Genomic DNA, 20,861 nt, shown 5'->3' on the forward strand with positions numbered 1-20,861 from the left:
TATTATTGTTTATCTAGATCTATTAAAACATTACTACACGATTGATTCAAAATAATTGATGCAATTATTACTAAAAATAAGTTTTGTTTTTCTTCAAAAGTATTATTTATATATTTTTTTAACATTCATCTATTTTTTTTTTGTCTGTACATTTTTTTTATAAGTGTAAAACTTGTTCCATTGGTTCTCCATTTACCCCGCATTACACACGTGATTGTCCGTTTAAATCTTACATGTGTTTAAATATGACAAAAAAATCAGGTTGCTCTAGCCTTCATTTAATCTCTCGTATAAACTATGAAATTATTTTTATTCACTTTCCAAAAGATACACTGCATAAAAAAAAACAACTAATTTTATGGTATCACAACAACAAATGTAAGAACTTTGTTCAGAATTGTTCATAGTTCTCGGTTTCCTTTGCTTGTCCCTTTTCCAGACCTAGACATACAAGCCACATGGGCTTTCATCTCAAACGAAATGCATGATCTTCGAGAGTTTTGAAGGTTCTAGGACACATACACACGCAGAAGTAGTCGCAGATATGTATAGGAGCACCAGCGAGTGGCCAAAAAAATATATTAGTCTTTCATGTTCATTACAAGGTCGAAGATGCAAAGCTATCAATAGCCTTGAGTAATTTCATTTTTTGAGCATATAATACTGTTTTATACTCTTTTTAAAAATGTTGTATTCATATCATATTTTCACTTACAATAATACACACAAGACAAACAGGTTAACGCATCCATGTTGAGCAGTCAAGGTTATTGAGAAGTTGTATTTAGTTGATGATCATTTGTACTGTTCAACGTAAGATATCCGATGTAGTTTAATAGATATAATTCTTGGCCGCAATAATTTAATTATTAAGTGCATGCCGTATGTAACTACAGTGGAATAAAAAAAAAAATTTTATTGTTTGTTTGTACAATGTTTTACATGCTTCGGATGTTCCTTCAGAGTTGAAGATAGTTTACTTCCTAGTCCAAACCTCCCGCAGGACGACGGGGGAAGGGAATCGGGCAGGATTTGAACCCTCGACCATCGATAAATCCGAACGACAGTCCAGCGCGCAAACGGCACGACCAGGCAGCCATCCCTACAGTGGAATAGTAGTACTTTATCATATGTGAAATGTATGTCATTGAAGAGGTTTTGGGTAAATTTTATTATTATGTGTAACTTATGTGTTGTTAAAGAGGTTCTGGGTAAATTTTTATTATCATGTGTGAGATGTGTGTTATTAAAGAGATTGTGGGTGAATTTCTTTCTTATGTGTGTGATGTGTGGCCGAGAGGCACAAACCGTTTGGCTACCAATGGGCCGCTTAACGAAGTGGCTTGAGTTCGAATCCCGAGCTCGAGTAGAATCGTGTTTGCTGATTGCTTAAGGGCAGATACCCTCCTCCCCATCACTTTTTTATAGAGGAGAGTGGACCAGATCGCACGCTAGCATGCTATAAGCATGAAAGATTAGCCATCTAAAAGAAAGTTTAAAAAAATAAATACAAAATGAAATAAAAGTGTTTCTTTATGCAAATTTCCCTTACCCTTTCTAATTTCTTACCACAAAGTTTAATATAATAAATTGAATTAAGATTTCCACACGTAAAAAGCACTCAGTACAGACTGATGTATGGGTGGCTGAAGACATTACTCTAAGTTGTTCGGAATGCGTCAGTATATGCAGGTATATTCATTTGACAATTAATTGCTGCGATGTGTAGACCAGTTTTTTCATGTGACTGTGGAGCCCTATCTTGGAGAGACAATCCTCGTCTACAAAGGCCATATCGCAGGTTAAGGTGGCATTCGCCTTGGTGGTAGAGGACTTCAGGAGACATCCATTCTTCGTTTGGCACTCTTTTCCTTCCAGAGTTGAGGCCCGTGTTTTTTTCACTGTCTACAGCCTTCTTGGTCTCCATCTCTCTCCATGAAGTGAGGTCTAGGGCTATGGCTTCCCAGTAGTCAGTATCAATGTTCATTGCCTTGTGGTCCCGTTCGAAGCTGTGAGTCTCGGAGTCTCGAGATTTGAAGCAAGAAGAATGGCCTGGGTGAAAGAGCGCCGAACCAACAAAAAGCTGTGAGAAGAAGCAGGCCTATCTGCAACCGACCATACCTACATCCAAATACAAGAGGCGGGGGCGACCAGTTTTTCTTGAACCTGTCCTGAGGTATTCATAAAGGATGACTTTCGGGATACGATTGTCCTCCATCCGGCGGACATCCAATCCAACGTTGTCTGAGGATCACAAAGATGCTGGGAAGGCCCATTCGCGCAAGGATATCAGTGTTGAACACTCTCTCTTGCCGCTTGTGTTTCAAGAACTTTTTTAGGTAGCGCAAGTTGAATATGCTTAGTTTCTAGCTTTGCGTTTGTAGTTCATGATTCATTGCCCTACAGTAGGGCGCTCTGAGCGAGTGCGTTGTAGACCTCAATTTCTGTCGCTTCTCGTTTTCCCAAACTCTTGGTCGGAGTCTAGCGAAGGTTGATGCAGCCTTATCTATGTTTTTATTTATCTCCTCTTCTGGAGACAGGTCATCTTGAAATGTGGATCTAAAGCAGAAAAACGTTTTTACAACATCTAGCCTGTTTTCAACAATAAGGATGGAAGGGTGGTGTTGTAGCTGGTGGCCCCATAACATTTGTTATCTTACATCCTGTTATACATAACAAATTATTGGTTCTTACAAAACCTGTGGGGCGTGGTGGCTGTGTGGTAAACCGTTTGGCTTCCCAAACCGAGAGGTATCTGGTTCGATTCTCGTTGAAGTCTGGGTTTTTGAATTCTCGGGATTTTTAGGACGCCTAACTCTGATTGGCACCTGACACTTATTGGGGAAAGTAAAGCTAGTTTGTCGTTACGCTGGCCTCGTTAACCCTTACCGTTTGCCAGTAACTAGAACAGCATCTGCCCTATAGAATGCAAGGTCTGAAAGTTGAACTTTTTCTTTTTTTTGATTGTTGTTATTTTACCAACTGTTTAGGCGTCACCTAGCAACAAAAATCAACGCTTATAAAGCAGTGGTTCTCACCACACTTTTCTATGGCTCTGAGACCTGGGTGTTCTATCAAAAGGATTTAAGGCTACTCGAACGCTTTCATCAAAGATGCCTTCATAACATAATGGGCATATGCAAGACTACATTAAGAATAACTATGTTCTACTGGAAACCAGTGTGGACAGTATAGGAGAACTAATTAACATTCAACAGCTGCGCTGGGTCGGGCACCTATCCTGACGCATGCCAAGGGCGATCTTCTTTAGCGAGCTTAAAGGAAGACGGAGCTACAGAGATGCCAAACGTTCGCACTATAAAGATCAACTCAGGCGCCATTTAGCCCTCACTGACATAGAGGAAAGTAGCTGGCAGCAGATGGCCTCTGAAAGAGACAGTTGGAGAGCTCTCACAAAGACTGCGAGACACACATTTGAGACCCAAAGGAATGTCCTTATTGAAAACAGGCGCAGAAAACTTAAATAGACCTTTGTTATTATAGGCGTCTTTAGTAGTAAATATGAAACTTTAAACAATTATTTATTTTACCTAACAAAACATGAATCGCTTAAAAAAAAATTAAACAATTACTCAATTAATTATTGGTAATTAATTATTTTGTTTGATACCGAATAAGAGAAATAACTACCACATTATAAAGAGATATAATTGTAAATGCGGAGTTCTTCCCCTTAAAAAAAAAAGGATTTTTTATTGTTCATTTATAGTACCTCCAATTAAAAAAAAAACAACAACAACAAATGATGAATTTTAATCTGTGCGTTTTGCAACCTCGCATATATTTTTTTAGCGGAAGGAGGAAGCAGGTCAATATCATGGTCTCAGGAATCTGACTTTTCATAGTACGTTTTACTTGCTTCGAATATGCCCTCAGAACCGGGTACGAACCTGGGATCAAGCCTACATGTCCCAAGGAGATACAATACAGAAGGCTCGGTGATTGAGCGGTAAAGCGCTTGGCTTCCCAGCCGGGGTGCCGGGTTCGAATCCTGGTGAGGACTGGCATTTTTTTTTATTTTTGGGGATCATTGGGCGCTTCTGAGTCCTCTGAATACACCCGGACATTAGATGGAGAAAAGTAAAGGCTGTTGGTCGTTGTGCTGGCCACGTGACACCCTCGTTAACAGTAGGCCGCAGAAACAGATGACCTTGACATCATGACCTTTACACCACCACAAGGTCTGAAAGAGGAGCTTTCTTTTTTTTTCTTTTAGATACCACACGACCAGGAAGCAATCCACAGTTCGCAGTAATACATTCATGAAATAGTCCATTTGGGGGGGGGGGGGGGGGTTTAGAGACGAGGGGGGTGGTGAGAAAAGAGAATGTGCACTCTACACAGTATCTTATCTCATCTCTGCCTGTAGTCCCTTCTATGGCATAGGCGACCTACCTGCTTTCTCCAGGCGTCTCGGCTCTGGGCGAGTCTCTCCAGCTGTCCCCACGTCTTGCACATCTGCTTGGCATCCGCTTCCATGTATTCCTGGGCCGTCCCCTCTTCCTCTTTCCTTGGGGTTTGTTTTGAAAATGTTTTACATGTTTCGGATGTTCCTTTAGAGTTGAAGATAATTACTTCCTAGTCCAAACCTCCCGCAGGACGACGGGGGATGGGAGCGGGCATGGTTTGAACCATGGACCATCGATAAATCTGAACGACAGTCCAGCGCGCAAACAGCACGACCAGGCAGCCAGTTTAGGGCTTACCTAGTGTGCAAAATATGTAAAAAAAAATTACTATTTTGTGTTTCGTAAATTCTCATCAGAACCTCTCGCGCCAAAAAGGCTCTCGTCACTTAACTACGTGAAGAAATGTTCCCATACAAAAAAAAAAGTCCCTGCGGAGTAAAACTTCCTGTTCAGATATTCGCTTCGTGGGTGCCTTGACAAACATTGAAATTAAAAAAAAAAAAAAAAGTTACTAGATAAAACTGTCACATATTGAGCGCATTAATCTCCAAGTTAGCTAGAAAGCGACTTACCGACACCATTTATCAATTGTTATTAAAAAAAAGATGCTAGGATCAAACAAAGAATGACTTACACACGCCTTATAAATTACATCTCAAGGTTGGTCGTTCCTTCCTAAACCACGAAATGTCTGTGATTTATCGCGGTGTAAGGGATCCGACTCCTTGATAGCCCTTCTTTCATGGCGCCCTTTCTGAATTTGTAAGTTTCCATCGGAGCTCTTTTGTCTCTGGGCTAGAAAAAAAAGTTCCCCTTTCAAACCTTGCGATCTATAGGGCAGTTAATGTTAAGGTCTGTTTCTTTGGCCAACGGTTAACGAGCAGGGTGTCAAGCGGCCAACACAATGACTAACCGCCCTAACTATTGTCTGGCACCCACAAGAGCTGGGGGACTCAGGGGCGCCCTAAAAATCCCGAAACCCAAAGTTCCAGTCTTCACTACGATTGGAACCCAGAAGCCCAGGCTAGAAAGCCAAGCTCTTGAGCACTCTGCCACCGCACCTCTTTATCAGTAAGCTGCTGTAAACTGTTACACTATTATTATTATAGCTTTTATATAGCACTACTTTCATGCTTATAGCATGCTCAGAGCGCTTTGGTCCAATCTCATTTGTGGACCGGTGGGGGGGAGGGTGTATCTAGGAGTTGGTTTTCCGTGCTGCCTTTAGGTGCTCAGTAAACGCAACGCTACCCGAGTCGGGTGTCGAACCTCGAGCCCCCTTCTAGGTAGCCAAGCCAAGCCAAGTTCAAGCGCACTTGGCCTCTCGACCCCGCTTCCCACTACACTACACTATAACTACAATTTAATGGTGCCCTTTTTTATGAGACACTTAAACAATCGCCGCTATAATGATCTTTTTTTTTTTAAGAAACATGAACATTATCACGAGTTCAAAAATAAACAGTCTTCAAAAAACAGCAAAACTTGTTGTAAGACTTAAATTATTTTTATTTCAGGAAACAGTATTTGAATTTTTTTAGCACCCTATATAAAATTCTATAGAAAATGCACGACCTCACCACAAATAGCAATGTTCTTGCAAATACCGGTATGGAGCGGCTGCTATTTTCCATATTGATCAATAAATCAGTCTTAGTCTTAGTCTTAGTCTTAGTAGTTTGGCAGCTACGCTTAGGACGGCACGTACCCTGTATGGGGGACGACCATGTGTCAAAGGCAATACTTTTTGGTGATACCCTTTACAGACCAACTTATGCGTTCACTTGCGTAAACCGACATAGAAGCAAATCTCTTGCAGGTTGGAAGCGTCCGACAGCTGGAGGTTTATTAACAAAGCCTCGGGATACACATTTGAGACCAGAACAAAATCCATGGCGATAACAGACGTAGAGGGCGAAAAGAGAACCCAATCGCCGGACAACAGTTATGTGTGCGTCGGGTGCGGCAAAATATGTATGTCACAGAGGGTGAAAGAGAAAAATAGAGGTAGAGAGAAAGAGTGAGGGGTTGGAGAGAAAAAGGTTTGTAGGAAGATAGTGAGAGAGGAGAAGCGTTAAAAAGACAGACAGAGAGAGAGAGATAGTGGGAGGGGGGGGGGGAGAGACGACTGAAAGAAATACAAAGTGGTTACAAACTATGGTCGCTGGGACTATTTCAAATCAACAAAAACTACTTAAACTTAAACACCACATACACACACATAAACACACACACCAACCACACCAGCCATACACACACACCAGCCATACACACACACACCAGCCACACTGATACACACACACCAGTCACACACACACACACACACACACACACCAGGCATACAATGACCCCACTGATCCTTATCCCACTAAGTGACCCCAGTTTCTACAAATCGTCTTCCTTACGAGTACGTGACTAAGGACCCCCCAGACCCCTCTTTTTGTCCGAGACATTTGCTTAATCTTACCGTCAGGTCAAACCGGCGACACTTCAGGCAGACAGGACATTCAATATTGAAATTGAGGATTTCTGCTTAAACAGAACTTTAGAAGATACAGCTTGAATAAAATATTCGTGGCTAGAAGGGAGACAACCAGCTGTGTTTTTCAGTTAATTTTTTTTTCTTGTAAGACTTAGGTCAGACATGATGAGTATTAAAATACACAGGCCAAGATTTATCTCTATGCAACACACGCTTTATCTTTAGGGGCGCCAATAAATATTTAGCACTGGACATATAAAGGGCATCATGTTACGAATAGCTTTTGGCGTTTTCAAGTCTAAAAATAGTACTGTCGATACATTACATATTTGTTAATACACAGTGTGTGGAGACTATTCAGTAATAACGATAATACATTATTAACTCTTTCTCTCGTAATTATTTTTCCACGTTTTAAGGAATTCTTCATTTTTCTCATTACTATTTCACTACCCTGTTATGATTGGGCTTCAATAGCTTTGTCGTTTGATATCAGAAAATGTTAATTTTGGTATAGAATTAAAGGCAAATGCATGTTCTTTATATATAATTCAAAATCAAGTTTAAAAAATTAAACATTAATTTTATTTAATAAGGTATGCAGCACTGATCGTATCGTCGATTAGGAGAGAAAGAGTTAAGGATTCTCCTACTTATTACTAGCCACAACAACTTCTCGAGTCTACTGATCACTTATTATACTGGGATAGACCTATTTGGACTCACAAAACGATGAATTTTAATCGCCCTGATCTAATGTTTATTGACAAAGAAGGAGAGAACCGCTATCATCATTGACATTGCCGTACTACTGTCTTATAATCCTATACGATTAAAATGTTTTACGTATTGCGGATGTTCCTTCAGAGTTGAAGATAATTACTTCCTAGTCCAAACCTCCCGCAGGACGACGGGGGATGGGAGCGGGCAGGGTTTGAACCCGGGACCATCTATAAGTCCGAACGACAGTCCAGCGTGCAAACCGCACGACCAGGCAGCCATTAAGCGAGCAGTTCTTGTATGTATGCATAATTACACAAGTAGATAAAAAAAATTAATTGTTGAAAATTAAAGCATCTAAAATCTGATAAACATGAGGTGTTCTCAAGTCTTATCTTATCTTCTATAATACAGACGTTACTTCAAAAAAGAAGATGATTACGTCCTACGCGTCATGCATTTAGTCATGCATATTAACCAATGACTTAAATTCTGCCAAGTCACTGGTTTTCCTGGCTAGCTCAGGCAACCCATTCCATGCTCTAATAGCACTAGGGTCTTAAACGTAGAACTATCAAGTCCTTCTGATGTTTCCAAATCTTATCTTATCTTATATAATACAGACGTTACTTCAAAAAAGAAGATGATTACGTCCTACGCGTCATGTATATTTACCAATGACTTAAATTATCCAATACGTGATCAAAATAAACTCTAACTGAAAGGATTAGTCCCGGCCCGTTTGATACGAGAAATGCTATTAGTAAAATCACTAAATTTAGAGACACTTCAGGACAGAAGTCTAGAAAGTAAAACGGCAATAATACACAAACACTGAACCATATATTTAATTTTTTAAAAAATCTAATATGCTCAGAAAGACACAAATATGAAAGCGTATTTCTTATTCCATAGACTAGGAGAAGTTCGTTCAAGTGCTCCTTCTTCCCTAGTGCCATTAGAGTATGGAACGGGTTGAGTGAATCAGCCAGAAAAGCCAATGACTATACCTACTCAGTCTATAATTAACTTGCATGACTAGATTAATAAATGGAAATGCGTAGAACCTAATTATCATTTCTTTTGAAAGACCGTCTTTAATTTATAAGATAAGATTATGACTTTAATTTAATGTTAGTCTTGTAGAATGATGAAAGATAAGCGGAACTATTGCAAGCTGTGTTTAGTATGTCAAACGACTCCAGGAAGCCAGAAAGTAACGGCATTTTTTTGAGTGTTAGCTAGGCTATTAAATATTAAATATCAATATCACACTACAGTGGATCCCTGGACACATTGGCATCATGGGAACTGAAAAGGCAGATAAGCTATCAAAGGCAGGTTTATCTATGGAACAACCAGATAGACCTGTTAACTACCTCACCCTAAGGTCAATGTTAGTCAATAATCACAAAGAGGAGTGGCTCAACCAATGGGCATCAGGAAACACAGGCAGAGCCATGTACAAAGAAATGACTATGCCTAACAAACTGGACAGTATTAACTTCCTCCCCCGCAAAGAACAATCTACAATTTTCCAACTAAGAATAGGACACACATCTCTATTAAATTACCATCTGAACAAAATAAACTCCACACAACTCCCCCTTTGCAGACACTGCGCCCACCCTTATGAAACCGTAAACCATATCCTCTTTGAATGCCCCTCCCTAACCCACCTTAGGCAGACCCCACTACAGCCCAACATAACCAACACCCTGTACGGCAGTGCTGAACAACTGAAGAAAACAGCACACTTTGTTTTCCTTGGCAGTCTGCAAAAGAGCTCACAGCTCAGCAGCAATAAAGCTGGCTAGAAGAAGAAGAAGAGTGTTAGCTAGGTTTGTTTAAGATATCAGTTTATTTAATCTCATCTCAAGTTAAATTTGTCTAAATTGTAATAAAAGTTTATATTTATTTTTTGCTCACAAATAAGTTATTTTATGTTTTATAAGTGAAAATATAATACCCCTACAGTTGTTTAGTTGTCTACCAGCAGGTTGGTGCTATAAGTCAACGACAACCATGAAACGTTCAAATCTCTGGTTAGCATACAATTTCTTTTGAAGTATTTAGATCTAGAATAAAATCAAATATTTATGATGACCCTCACTGCCCAAAGCGAAAAACAAAACCTAACAAACAAAAACTACTACTCCCAACCCGTTGAATTATCTCTGTTTTCCCTCTGTTATTCATAATGCCGAGATATCTCTAGACCAGTGGTTCCCAAACTTTTTCCTTAACGGAACACTTCGCACATTCTGAGTTTTTAGCGGAACACTTTCCTTATTATTTTCGGAGAGGTTAATTCACGTGGTGGCCTACTAGTTAATTATTCCAGTATTTTGTGGAACACCTTTTCCGGCCTCGAAGAAAAAAAAAAGGTTCCGCGGAACACAGTTAGGGAAACACTGCTCTAGCTCTTTCAATGCCGCGTATGTTTGGTCACTGAGTGGTTTAATGGAGTGCAACTTCTGGAAAGATCTTACGACCGCCACACAGTTGTTAGAAAGATAGATAGATAGACAGATAGAGATAGATAGATCAAGAAGACACTCGTATGCATTTTGCTACTTGCAGAAATTCAAACTAAGAAACATTATCTTTCCAGGAAAAAAATCTTTCTGGGTAAAGTATCATCCCAGAAAGATAGTTCCAAGAAATTTTAACAATCTTTATCACAATACACAAGGTCATCATGTGACTCTGTTCTTAATATCAGCGTACGCACTCTTCATGGATGAAAAGAACAAAGGTTGGAAGTAAGAGGTGGGTGAAATAAATATCCCGAAGACATATTGCAAACCTTACACATTGTAAATCTAAGCATGGCCGTTCTATGATAAGTGTAGGCCCTAGGCCAGGGGTTCTCAACCTGTGGCTCGCGACCCCCTTGGAGGGGGGGTCGATTGACGATTTGCCAGGGGGTCGCTAAAGACCATTGAAAAAATGAATTGTGTTTGTCTACTCTTCTATTGCTGTGTGTGTATGGTGGGAGGTGGGGGTCGCGGCAGAGTGGGGGATTGTAAAAAGGGGTCACCGAGCATAAAAGGATGAGAACCGCTGCCCTAGGCGAAGGGAAGTTGGGGGCTCCAAATAAAATAGAAGAATAAAAAAAAATGAACAACGGAAAAAGTCTGTGGGAGGAAATAGCCCAAGACCGGACAGCATGGAGGCGTGATTGGAGGCGCATGGAGTGCGTGATGGTACTAGCCTCGCCGAGAGCAAAAGAAACGAAGCGGCCTTAGTCAAGAGAAAGAAAAAGGAAGCCAATGGTGTCCCACTTTGTTCTACCCTTGACATATATATGCAGGCATACTTGAATCGTAAACTATCTTTCATAGTCATATACGTTTATTTTCAAAAGTAATCGAAATATGCTAGCATGCAAACTGTATACAGCCCAGATCTTTGCTTCTTTTCGAGATGTATCAGATGGCAATCTGATATACTGAGATAACATTCACAAAATATAACCTTGTACGCAACCTGTCATCAACCAAGGTCACGTGACGTTTATACAGATATATTTTTTGAACCTATTCCACTGTCGGGAGACATGACACTGTCAATGTTGTTACTGTCTAGATCTAAATAAATAATGATTTCACTTTCAGTTTCAGGTTGGTCTCTATATCTTGCATGTTTCTCTTTATATATCTTTCATGTTTCTCTTTATATATCTTTCATGTTTCTCTTTATATATCTTTCATGTTTCTCTTTATATATCTTTCATGTTTCTCTTTATATATCTTTCGTGTTTCTCTTTATAAATCTTTCGTGTTTCTCTTTATAGATCTTTCATGTTTCTCTTTATAGATCTTTCATGTTTCTCTTTATATATCTTTCATGTTTCTCTTTATATATCTTTCATGTTTCTCTTTATATATCTTTCATGTTTCTCTTTATAGATCTTTCATGTTTCTCTTTATAAATCTTTCATGTTTCTCTTTATAGATCTTTCATGTTTCTCTTTATAGATCTTTCATGTTTCTCTTTATATATTTTTCATGTTTCTCTTTATATATCTTTCATGTTTCTCTTTATATATCTTTCATGTTTCTCTTTATAGATCTTTCATGTTTCTCTTTATATATCTTTCATGTTTCTCTTTATATATCTTTCATGTTTCTCTTTATATATCTTTCATGTTTCTCTTTATATATCTTTCATGTTTCTCTTTATATATCTTTCATGTTTCTCTCTCTCTCTATCTTTCTTTTATTTTCCCCCCCTCTCTCTCTATTTCATGTTACTTCGTCTCTTTCTCTCTCTTTCCGTCTTTCATATTTCTTTCTCTCTCTCTCTCTTTCATCTCTCTCTCTCTCTTATTTTCGTGTTTCTTTATCTTTCTCTCTTTTTCGTGTTTCTCTCTCTATCTATTAACTGTTATTTCGGCAGTTGTGTTTATGTTTGTAATGTTGTTACAGCGCCTTGAGCCTACATTTTGTTTGTTAACAGCGCTTTATAAATAAAATTATTATTATTATTATTATTATCTCTCTTTTTCATATTTTTTTTCTCTCTCTCTCTCTCTATCTCTCTTTTTCATGTTTTTTTTTCTCTCTCTCTTTTTCGTGTTTCTCTCTCTCTATCTCTCTTTTTCATGTTTTTTTTTTCTCTCTCTCTCTCTCTTTTTCATGTTTTTTCTCTCTCTCTCTTTCATCTTTCTTTCCTTCTCTCTCTCTTTCGTGTTTTTTTTTCTTTTGTGAGTAAAATTTGCGCCCTGGGCAAGGTACTTTATATCCATGAACATCACATAGCTTGCGTGTGGCTCCCCCATGAAGGTGGCGCCGGGGCATCGTGCTCACCCCTGCTCCCCCATCACTAAGCTATTGTTAGTTTTTAAAAAGAAATGGCGATAATAGATTAAAGTTTTTTTGACAGTCTCTGCATATCAATTTTTTTAGTAATACTTTGAGTCTAGATTTAAAGATATTTTTAAGAAAATGAAAAGTTTTAGCAGGAGCCGATTTCACCTTCACCTATCTTTTAGTCTGTTGAACCGTAGGGGCACCAAAGAAGAGGTGATTGCCGCATACAACATTCTAGGGTTAGGAATGTAACAAAAACTAAAGAACTTATAATAGATTTTAGAAAGAAAAAACAAACTATACGTGAACTGCAAATAAACACTACATCTATAGAACAAGTAAAGGCATATAAATATCTAGGCGTTATTATCAACAACAAGCTTTCATGGGAAGACCACCTTGGAACTCTGACAAAGAAAACAGCCCAGCGACTTTTTTTTTCTGTACAAACTCAACAGTTTTAAATTAAACAAGAAGATCCTTGAGACATTTTACGACGCGACTGTACAAAATCTGCTAACATACGGAATAAGTTGTTGGCAAGGCAACGCCTCATCTAAACTGTTGCGACGTCTAGAGAACATCATTAAAAAAGCATCAAAAATTACACTCACAACATTACCACATTTAAAGGAACTTTTTGAACAAACGTGCCTAAGAAAAATCGAAAAAATCTTGGAAGACAACGGCCACCCGCTCCATCAGAACTACGCCAGGTCGTCGCGAAGTGGGCGACTGCTGTCAATCAAAACAAGAACGGAGCGGTACAAAAACTCGTTCGTACCTCACTCGGTCAGACTCTATCACCGTCACTCATTGATCAGGGAACATGAAATGCACCAAGATACCTGTGTGTAGTCGCTGAATGAACTCTTTATGTTGTCTGTTGTATTTATGTGTATTTTTCTGTTGTGTCGTCTTTATATGAGAAACGAGTCCTTGTAATCACAACAAATTTCCGTAAGGATCAATAAAGCAGTCTTAGTCTTAGTCTTAGTCTTATCTCCAGCTCTGTTTCGCATCATGACGACATACTCTCTTAAGTCAAATCACTTTGAATGGATTTCCATAATGTCTGAATAAACCTTGACGATGCTATAAATGCTATTATAAAGCCTCAAATTTTTGAGTGTTTTGTCTGTCAGTCTGTCTGTCCGTCATGTTAATATCAACGCGCCACCAGTTATAGACGTAGTTTGAGTGTAGGAGTACTTGATCCCCGATTGTTACTGAGTAACTGACCTACTTATGTGACAATTCATCCATGAAAAGTCGAGTATAGTAATCTGTAGATCTATTCAGTGGGTTCGGTCATGCGGAAAAGTCTTGATATGAAACCACCAGGCGAACCCCGTTCCAGAGAGTTGCTGTGAATGCGCTCGTAATTTCGTGCGACCCTTCGGGGATCCAGTGGTAGAGCTATTTCGACGCTGTCATCATGAACAAGGAAGTTCCCCTTTATGGATCAGATCGTAGGAACCCGGTAGGTTATTTGTTAATACGGGTTTTAATATGAATCTTACCCCCATCTTCCTTGAGCCTTAGTTCTTCGCACTTTGCGAGTTTTCCAAATATATTCTTAACTCTTTCTCCCCGGTTCGAAGATGCCATCGTTGATTTGACTCCATGAAATTAATTTTTGTTATATAAAAAGAGCCTGCATTCCCCTTCAATTCTATACCAAATAAAACCTTTTCTGGTAAAAAACGTTTTAGAAGTTTAATCAAAACAGGGGAGTGAACTATAAATGAACAAAACAAATAATTTCGTAGGATCATGGAAAATAATTACAGACAAAGTTTAATTTACGATTCTAATGGCTACATACTTTGTCCCAATACGTTACTATAAATTGTTACAAAGTAAACTCTGCATGAATAATTTCATATTATACTTTACGGACGTTACTTCAAAGAGGAAGATAATTACGTCCGCCACATTTCATGTGTCAATCTAGTCGCGCGTGTTAATCCGTGATTGAAACTCTGCTTATAAGTTCTGTTGTCTTCCCAACGTAAAAGAATGGACAGGTCTGCCATTGAAACAGGTTCTATTCTAGGCAAAAGACATAGAGAGAAATAGAGAAACATGGTCAATAAATCTTGCGTGATGCCCCAACGGCCCAACAGACTAAATGATAGGGGAATGTGAAGCGCGACTTAGTCATCTGTTTTCGTGGCTGGTTCAGGCAAGCTCTAACGGATTTAGGTAAGAATGAGCACTTGTATGAATTTGTCCTCGCATATGGAGAAAGAAATGGGCCTTTATCTTTGTGTCTTTCTGAGTAAGTCTAAATATAGACCTAAAAACCTAGTGCCAGTCTGTGAATATTATTTTTAGACCTCGTTTGAATTCTGTCCTTGATGAGCTGAGCTTACTTGACCATACAATATAAGCAAGTGATTACACTGTTATTTAAAGCATAACCGCTAAAGTCTGAATCATATTTTTATGACTCTGCCATGCACACCGCCATCCAAGCTAGTGCAGAAGTTGCGCACTGTTAGAGACTAGACTAAGAAGGATGTTGACATTAGAAAGAAGATAATTCAATTCCGCCCAAGTCTAGATCTTATAAAGAAGCTGTGCTCAAAGCAGACATTGTTACTTTTTGTATGTGACGTCCTCTTGTGAATAAACATCAGTATATTGTTGAGTCCCCTCCCTTGAGTTATTTTAATATATATAAACGTCAAAAATGTCACAGTTTGCCAAAAGACGTCAATCTTTAATATTATTTAACACGGCTGATTCCGGTCAATCGGACCACTAGCTGTTAATAACCGACTGGTCTTATTAAAAGAACAATTTCTTTCTTTCACAAATGTTTCGGTATTCTAGGATTCGGCTCAAACAAGTAGCTGGTCCTATTAAGCGAATGACTGTAATAGAATCCTAAATGCTGCTGGTAAAATCATTGGCAAAAAACAAACCCCATTTGGGCAGTTGTTTGAGACAAACATCTATAAAAAAAAAGCTAACAAGATCCTCGAAATAAAGAATCACCCTTTGTGTCAGGATTTTGTGATTTTACCATCACAAAAGAGATACAAGACACCGATAGCAAAGACAAACAGACACAAACACTCTTTTGTTCCCCTGGCAATCAAATCATTAAATAAGAACAATCTGGTATAAACTTTGTCACATGTAAATTATGAGCGAGTCTGGTGTGAATGTACACTTTGGTTTCTTATAGTTATAATGTTTTTTGTTTGGTGTAATGCACAAATTGTAAGACAAATTTCCATACGGACAATAAAGATTATTATTATTATTATTATTCTTAATAGTAATATATGAGAATTGTTTTTAAATTCTCTGCATAACATCATTACTGAAACTTTTTTTTTATTGTAGATTTTTTTCAATTATTAATTTAGTCTATATGTCTTACTAATAGGCCTGCTAGTATTCAATCTCAGTTGAAAACTCCAGTGCCTGCTTATATAGCCCGCTATTCTTAAACTTAAAAAAAAAAATAATAAAATACAAAAGATAAACCGTCTTGTATATAATTGTTAGCGTGATCACCAAAGCGTGGCCTTTTTTTTTTTTTTTTGTTATGTATATTAAAAGGCTTTTATTGTAGTTATCGTGGGATCAGTCATTGCGTCTGTCCGTGTTTCATTTATGGACGTTGGAGGTGGGGGGGGGGGAAGGGGGGAATTTGAATGCACCTCTAAGGATCTGGCTACGTTTACTATCTCTACATTGTAAAAAAATAAAGTACATAACCATGCCAAAGGTTTATTATTTCATAATGACACTTCACGTATTTTTCAAAACTACATTATGTCTAGTACTTTTTTTTTCCGCTTGGCTGGATTTACCTCCCCTTCCTAGCAGACGACGTTGAAATTGACATAATGGTGCCAACTTTTCTAAAGGGCTTGCCCAAGAAAAGAAAAAAAATACAAGAGAGCTCTACACACAATGTAGGTTGCTTAAAATGTTTGTTTTTTGTTCAAGCGAAACACTTGCGGTGTTTCTCTACACGATCGTCGCCAATAAATACAAGATAGTTATCTGTGCATATGTTTGTTAATATGACATAATATCCCAATATTATGACAGGAAGTTCCGTTAGGGTCTATTTATAGAACTCCTTACGTTAGCTGCCAATTGTCTCGGATAGATGGCGCTTTAGTCATGACGGATAATTCAAATTAGTTCACTGTTTACGTCTGTGCTATTTAAGGATTGCAATGTGTGTTTGTTAACTGAACTAAATTGTATGATTAAAGTATGATTTAATGATTAAAATATGTGAATAAAGTATGGTTTAATGATTTAAATATGATTAAATGATTTAATTATGATTTAATTATTAAAGTATGATTTAAAGATTTATGTATGATTATTTCGTGTATTTTTTTAAAAGGCGCGGTGGCTGAGCGGTAAAGCGCTTGGATTCCGAACCTAGGACCGCGGTTCGAATCCTGGTAAAGACTGGAATTTTTAATTTCGGAATCTTCGGGCGCCTCTGAGCTCTAATGGGCACCTGACATTAGTTGGGGGAATGTAAAGGCGGTTGGTCGTTGTGCTGGCCACATGACACCCGTAGGCCACAGAAACAGATGACCTTTGCATCATCTGCCCTATAGACCACAAGGTCTCAAAGGGGGAAACTTTACTTCATTTCGTTGTTTTAGGTTCTTTTTAATATGGTGGTCTTTTGGGTCCAGGGTACGCTACTTTCCCTCATCGTGGCACTCGGTTGGAAACGATCCCTGGAGGAAGTGATTCGGCTGAAGGAGTAGCAACACAAAACTCCTTTGGGAGTGTCTAAGGGAACGCGATAGCTGTCCCATTGCACAGTGCGGAGTTGAAAGAGAGCTTCCCACACCCCTGTCGATAATCAGGAGCCGTTCCTCAACAGAACGTTACATCAATGGCGAGTCCTGTACAGTTAGCTTGGTAAGACATAGGGAAAATGGCGGAGTTTCCCGGTGTGCTCAGCCTTCGGCCATGTATTCTAGTCCATGAGTCCGGAGTGTCAGGCACATTGGAAGTAGCATTGATTTATATAGGCATTGACTTGGACCTCTTCCAGACAGTGGGGCTTGTTCAATAAGGCTTGCAAGCCTAGAATTCGAAGAGCCATAGGCTTAACTCTTTTGACAGTCTCACGGTCTTTTGGGTTGTAGCTCCACAGCTAGTCCAAGTAAACCTTGTTGTCAGTATTACTAAACTTTTAAACAAATCTTAAATAAGTCTTGAAAACTTTGAAACAAAACAAAAATAAAACAAGCAAAATAAAAATTAAAAACTTTTTTAAAAAGCTTATCTAAAGGTAAGAACTCCACATTTACATTAGTAGATCTAAATACTGTAAGACTTATGTCTCTTTTTAGAAACAAATTAAATACCATTGTTTAATTAACTAATTGGCTAATTGTTTTTATTGATTGATGTTTGGTTAGTGACAATGAATAATTGTGCAGCTCCCAAATTCAATGAAGATATATAAAAGCTTAAAGTGAAATGAACAAGGTTTCAAAGAAAGTTTGTGTGGAAACACAAACTCAAAATCGGCCCCCGAAGTGGTCCACCCAGGCAGGTGAAAAGGCAGGTTTCAATATTTTCAGAAAAAAATATCATAATGAAATTCTATCAAAGGCAAATGACAGAGAAGAATGGAGAAAGAAGGTTAACAGATCCTGTGTGGTGCCCCAAAGGTCCAGCAGACCAAGGGATAGGTGAAAGTGAATGTAAAGTTAGATGTGAACCTGGCCTAACTGATGTCTTATAATGAATATCTAATAGATCCAATTGTTTTGTAAAGGGTCAATCTCTTATTCAAAGCATCAAAAAAAAACAACAAAACATTTCCGTAAAAAAAAATAAAAAAATTCTTTAGTTTTGTGTTCCATGATGGTCTGGTTTTGTGTTGTATGGTGTATATATAGTGGGAAGCGTGGTCGAGAGGCCAAGTGCACTTGAAGGGGGCTCGAGGTTCGACACCCGACTCGGGCTGAGTTGTGTTTACTGAGCGCCTAAAGGCAGCACGGAAAAAAACTCCTAGATACACCCTCCCCCCCCCCCCCACCGGTCCACAAAAGAGATTGGACCAAAAGCGCTCTGAGCATGCTATAAATAAATAAATATATCATTCTGCATTTCACGCGAATATATGAAAAACTACTTATTTACATAGTAAATAGATTTTTTCTCTGTTAAAAAAAAGTGAACATTTTTTTTGTAAATGTAGTATGACAGAACTTATATAATTTAGCAATACAATTGTAAAAAATAATATTTTGTCTGTATGACGTGGCAAAGAGTTATTGGTCTAGCTATAGAGTATAGACGAATAACAGAGGAATATTTACATTTGACTAGAGTAACACCTTTAGTAAAATCCATAAATTTAGAAAGCCTTCAGGACAGAAGACTCAAAAGTAAAGTAGCAATTATACATAAAACACTGAACCATAATCTTCAAATACAAAAACACAATCTTATAAAATACTCGTCCCATATGCTAGGACAAATACTTACAAATGCTCCTTCTTTCCTAGTGCTATTAGAGCATGGAATGAGTTGCCTGAGCTAGCCAGGAAAACCAGTGACTTGGCAGAATTTAAGTTATTGGTTAATATAACATGACTAAATGCTTGACGCGTAGGACGTAATCATCTTCTTTTTGAAGTAACGTCTGTATTATATAAGATAAGATAAGATAAGATAAGGTCAGTGTTGAGCCCTTCTATAACGATTGGCCTCGGTTTGAATGAGCAGTACAGCTGGTGGTTGCAGAGAAATAGAGTGTCGGGTTATCGGACACAGATAAATAAAAAAACAAAAAACAAATAAATAAACAAAACAAACAAACAAATAAATAAACAAAACAAACAAACAAATAAATAAACAAAACAAACAAACAAATAAATAAACAAAACAAACAAACAAATAAATAAACAAAACAAACAAACAAATAAATAAACAAAACAAACAAACAAATAAATAAACAAAACAAACAAACAAATAAATAAACAAAACAAAAAACAAATAAATAAACAAAAACAACAAACAAATAAATAAACAAAACAAACAAACAAATAAATAAACAAATAAATAAACAAAACAAACAAAAACAACAAACAAATAAATAAACAAAAACAACAAACAAATAAATAAACAAATAAATAAACAAATAAATAAACAAATAAATAAACAAAGAAATAAACAAAGAAATAAACAAAGAAATAAACAAAAACAACAAACAAATAAAAAAACAAAAACAACAAACAAATAAATAAACAAATAAATAAACAAATAAATAAAAAAAACAAAGCTTATCTTAAGGGGAAGAATCCGTCCTTAAAACTATATCTACCAATAATGTACAAGTTATTTCCCTCATTAGATATCAACCAAAATAATTAATTACCAATAACTAATTGACTAATTGAGTATTTTTGTTTATTTGTTCATGTTAAGTTAGGCAAGATAAATAATTGCTTTAAGTATTAAATCGATCGGAGAATGCGTGAGGGAGAAATAGAGTTCACAATTACTTAAGGGGACTACACCCAACACATTTAGCCATATCTGTGAATACTGTAGAATAAGTGTCTCTTGTTGCTATTGTATAAAATGATGAATTACCAGTAATTAATTGTTAATCGGTTACTTTTTTGTTTTATCGATTCATGTCTTGTCTATGTCAATGGATAAAAGTTTCAGCTTTACACGAGAATGGGTGTTGGAGAAGTAACATGTACACAATTTTTACCAGACAGACAGACAGACTGAGTGAGTTAGAATAAGCTTTGTAAACATGAATAGAACAACAAACATATAAATAAGATGGCATCTAGTGGCTAGCCGAATCTGCTCTATTCGCAAATTAATTATCTAATTCAGATTTCAAAAACAACGAAGCTTTCATTCACGTGTTTGTCAAAGTGAACACACCCAGTGCTGGGAAACAAATGTTATGATAATGTATGCGCATAATTAATTGTTTTCTTTTTCGTCACAGTCAACAAGCGCCATGTTTGTTGTTATGAATGTGTAACAAATGAGTGACCTCTCCAGGCATTCTGAGATCGCCCCTTTTTGGTGCAAGCGCAACTTAATGTCATCTAAAAATAGCCAACCAATCAGGTGAGAGGGGGAAAAGGTTACAGGGTTTCACTTAGTGCTTTAAAATGTAAAAAAAAAGTTGAGTTTTTTTTTTTAACTCGCTTGTTGATAAACTTTGTATTGACAAATACTCTTGATACATTTATTGGCCTCCTTCAGTGGTAGAACGACTATGGTTCATCTCAGAGCAGACTTCCTCATGTGGCTGTGGAGCCCTGTTTTGGAGAGACACTCCCGACACTCCCGTCCACAAATCGCGCAGGTTAAGGTGGCTTTTGCTTCGGTGACAGAGGAGCTGGCCGTTTTTCGGATTGTACG

The sequence above is a fragment of the Biomphalaria glabrata genome, chromosome 11 (genome assembly GCF_947242115.1).
Source record: "Biomphalaria glabrata chromosome 11, xgBioGlab47.1, whole genome shotgun sequence".
Taxonomy (NCBI): Eukaryota; Metazoa; Mollusca; class Gastropoda; family Planorbidae; genus Biomphalaria; species Biomphalaria glabrata.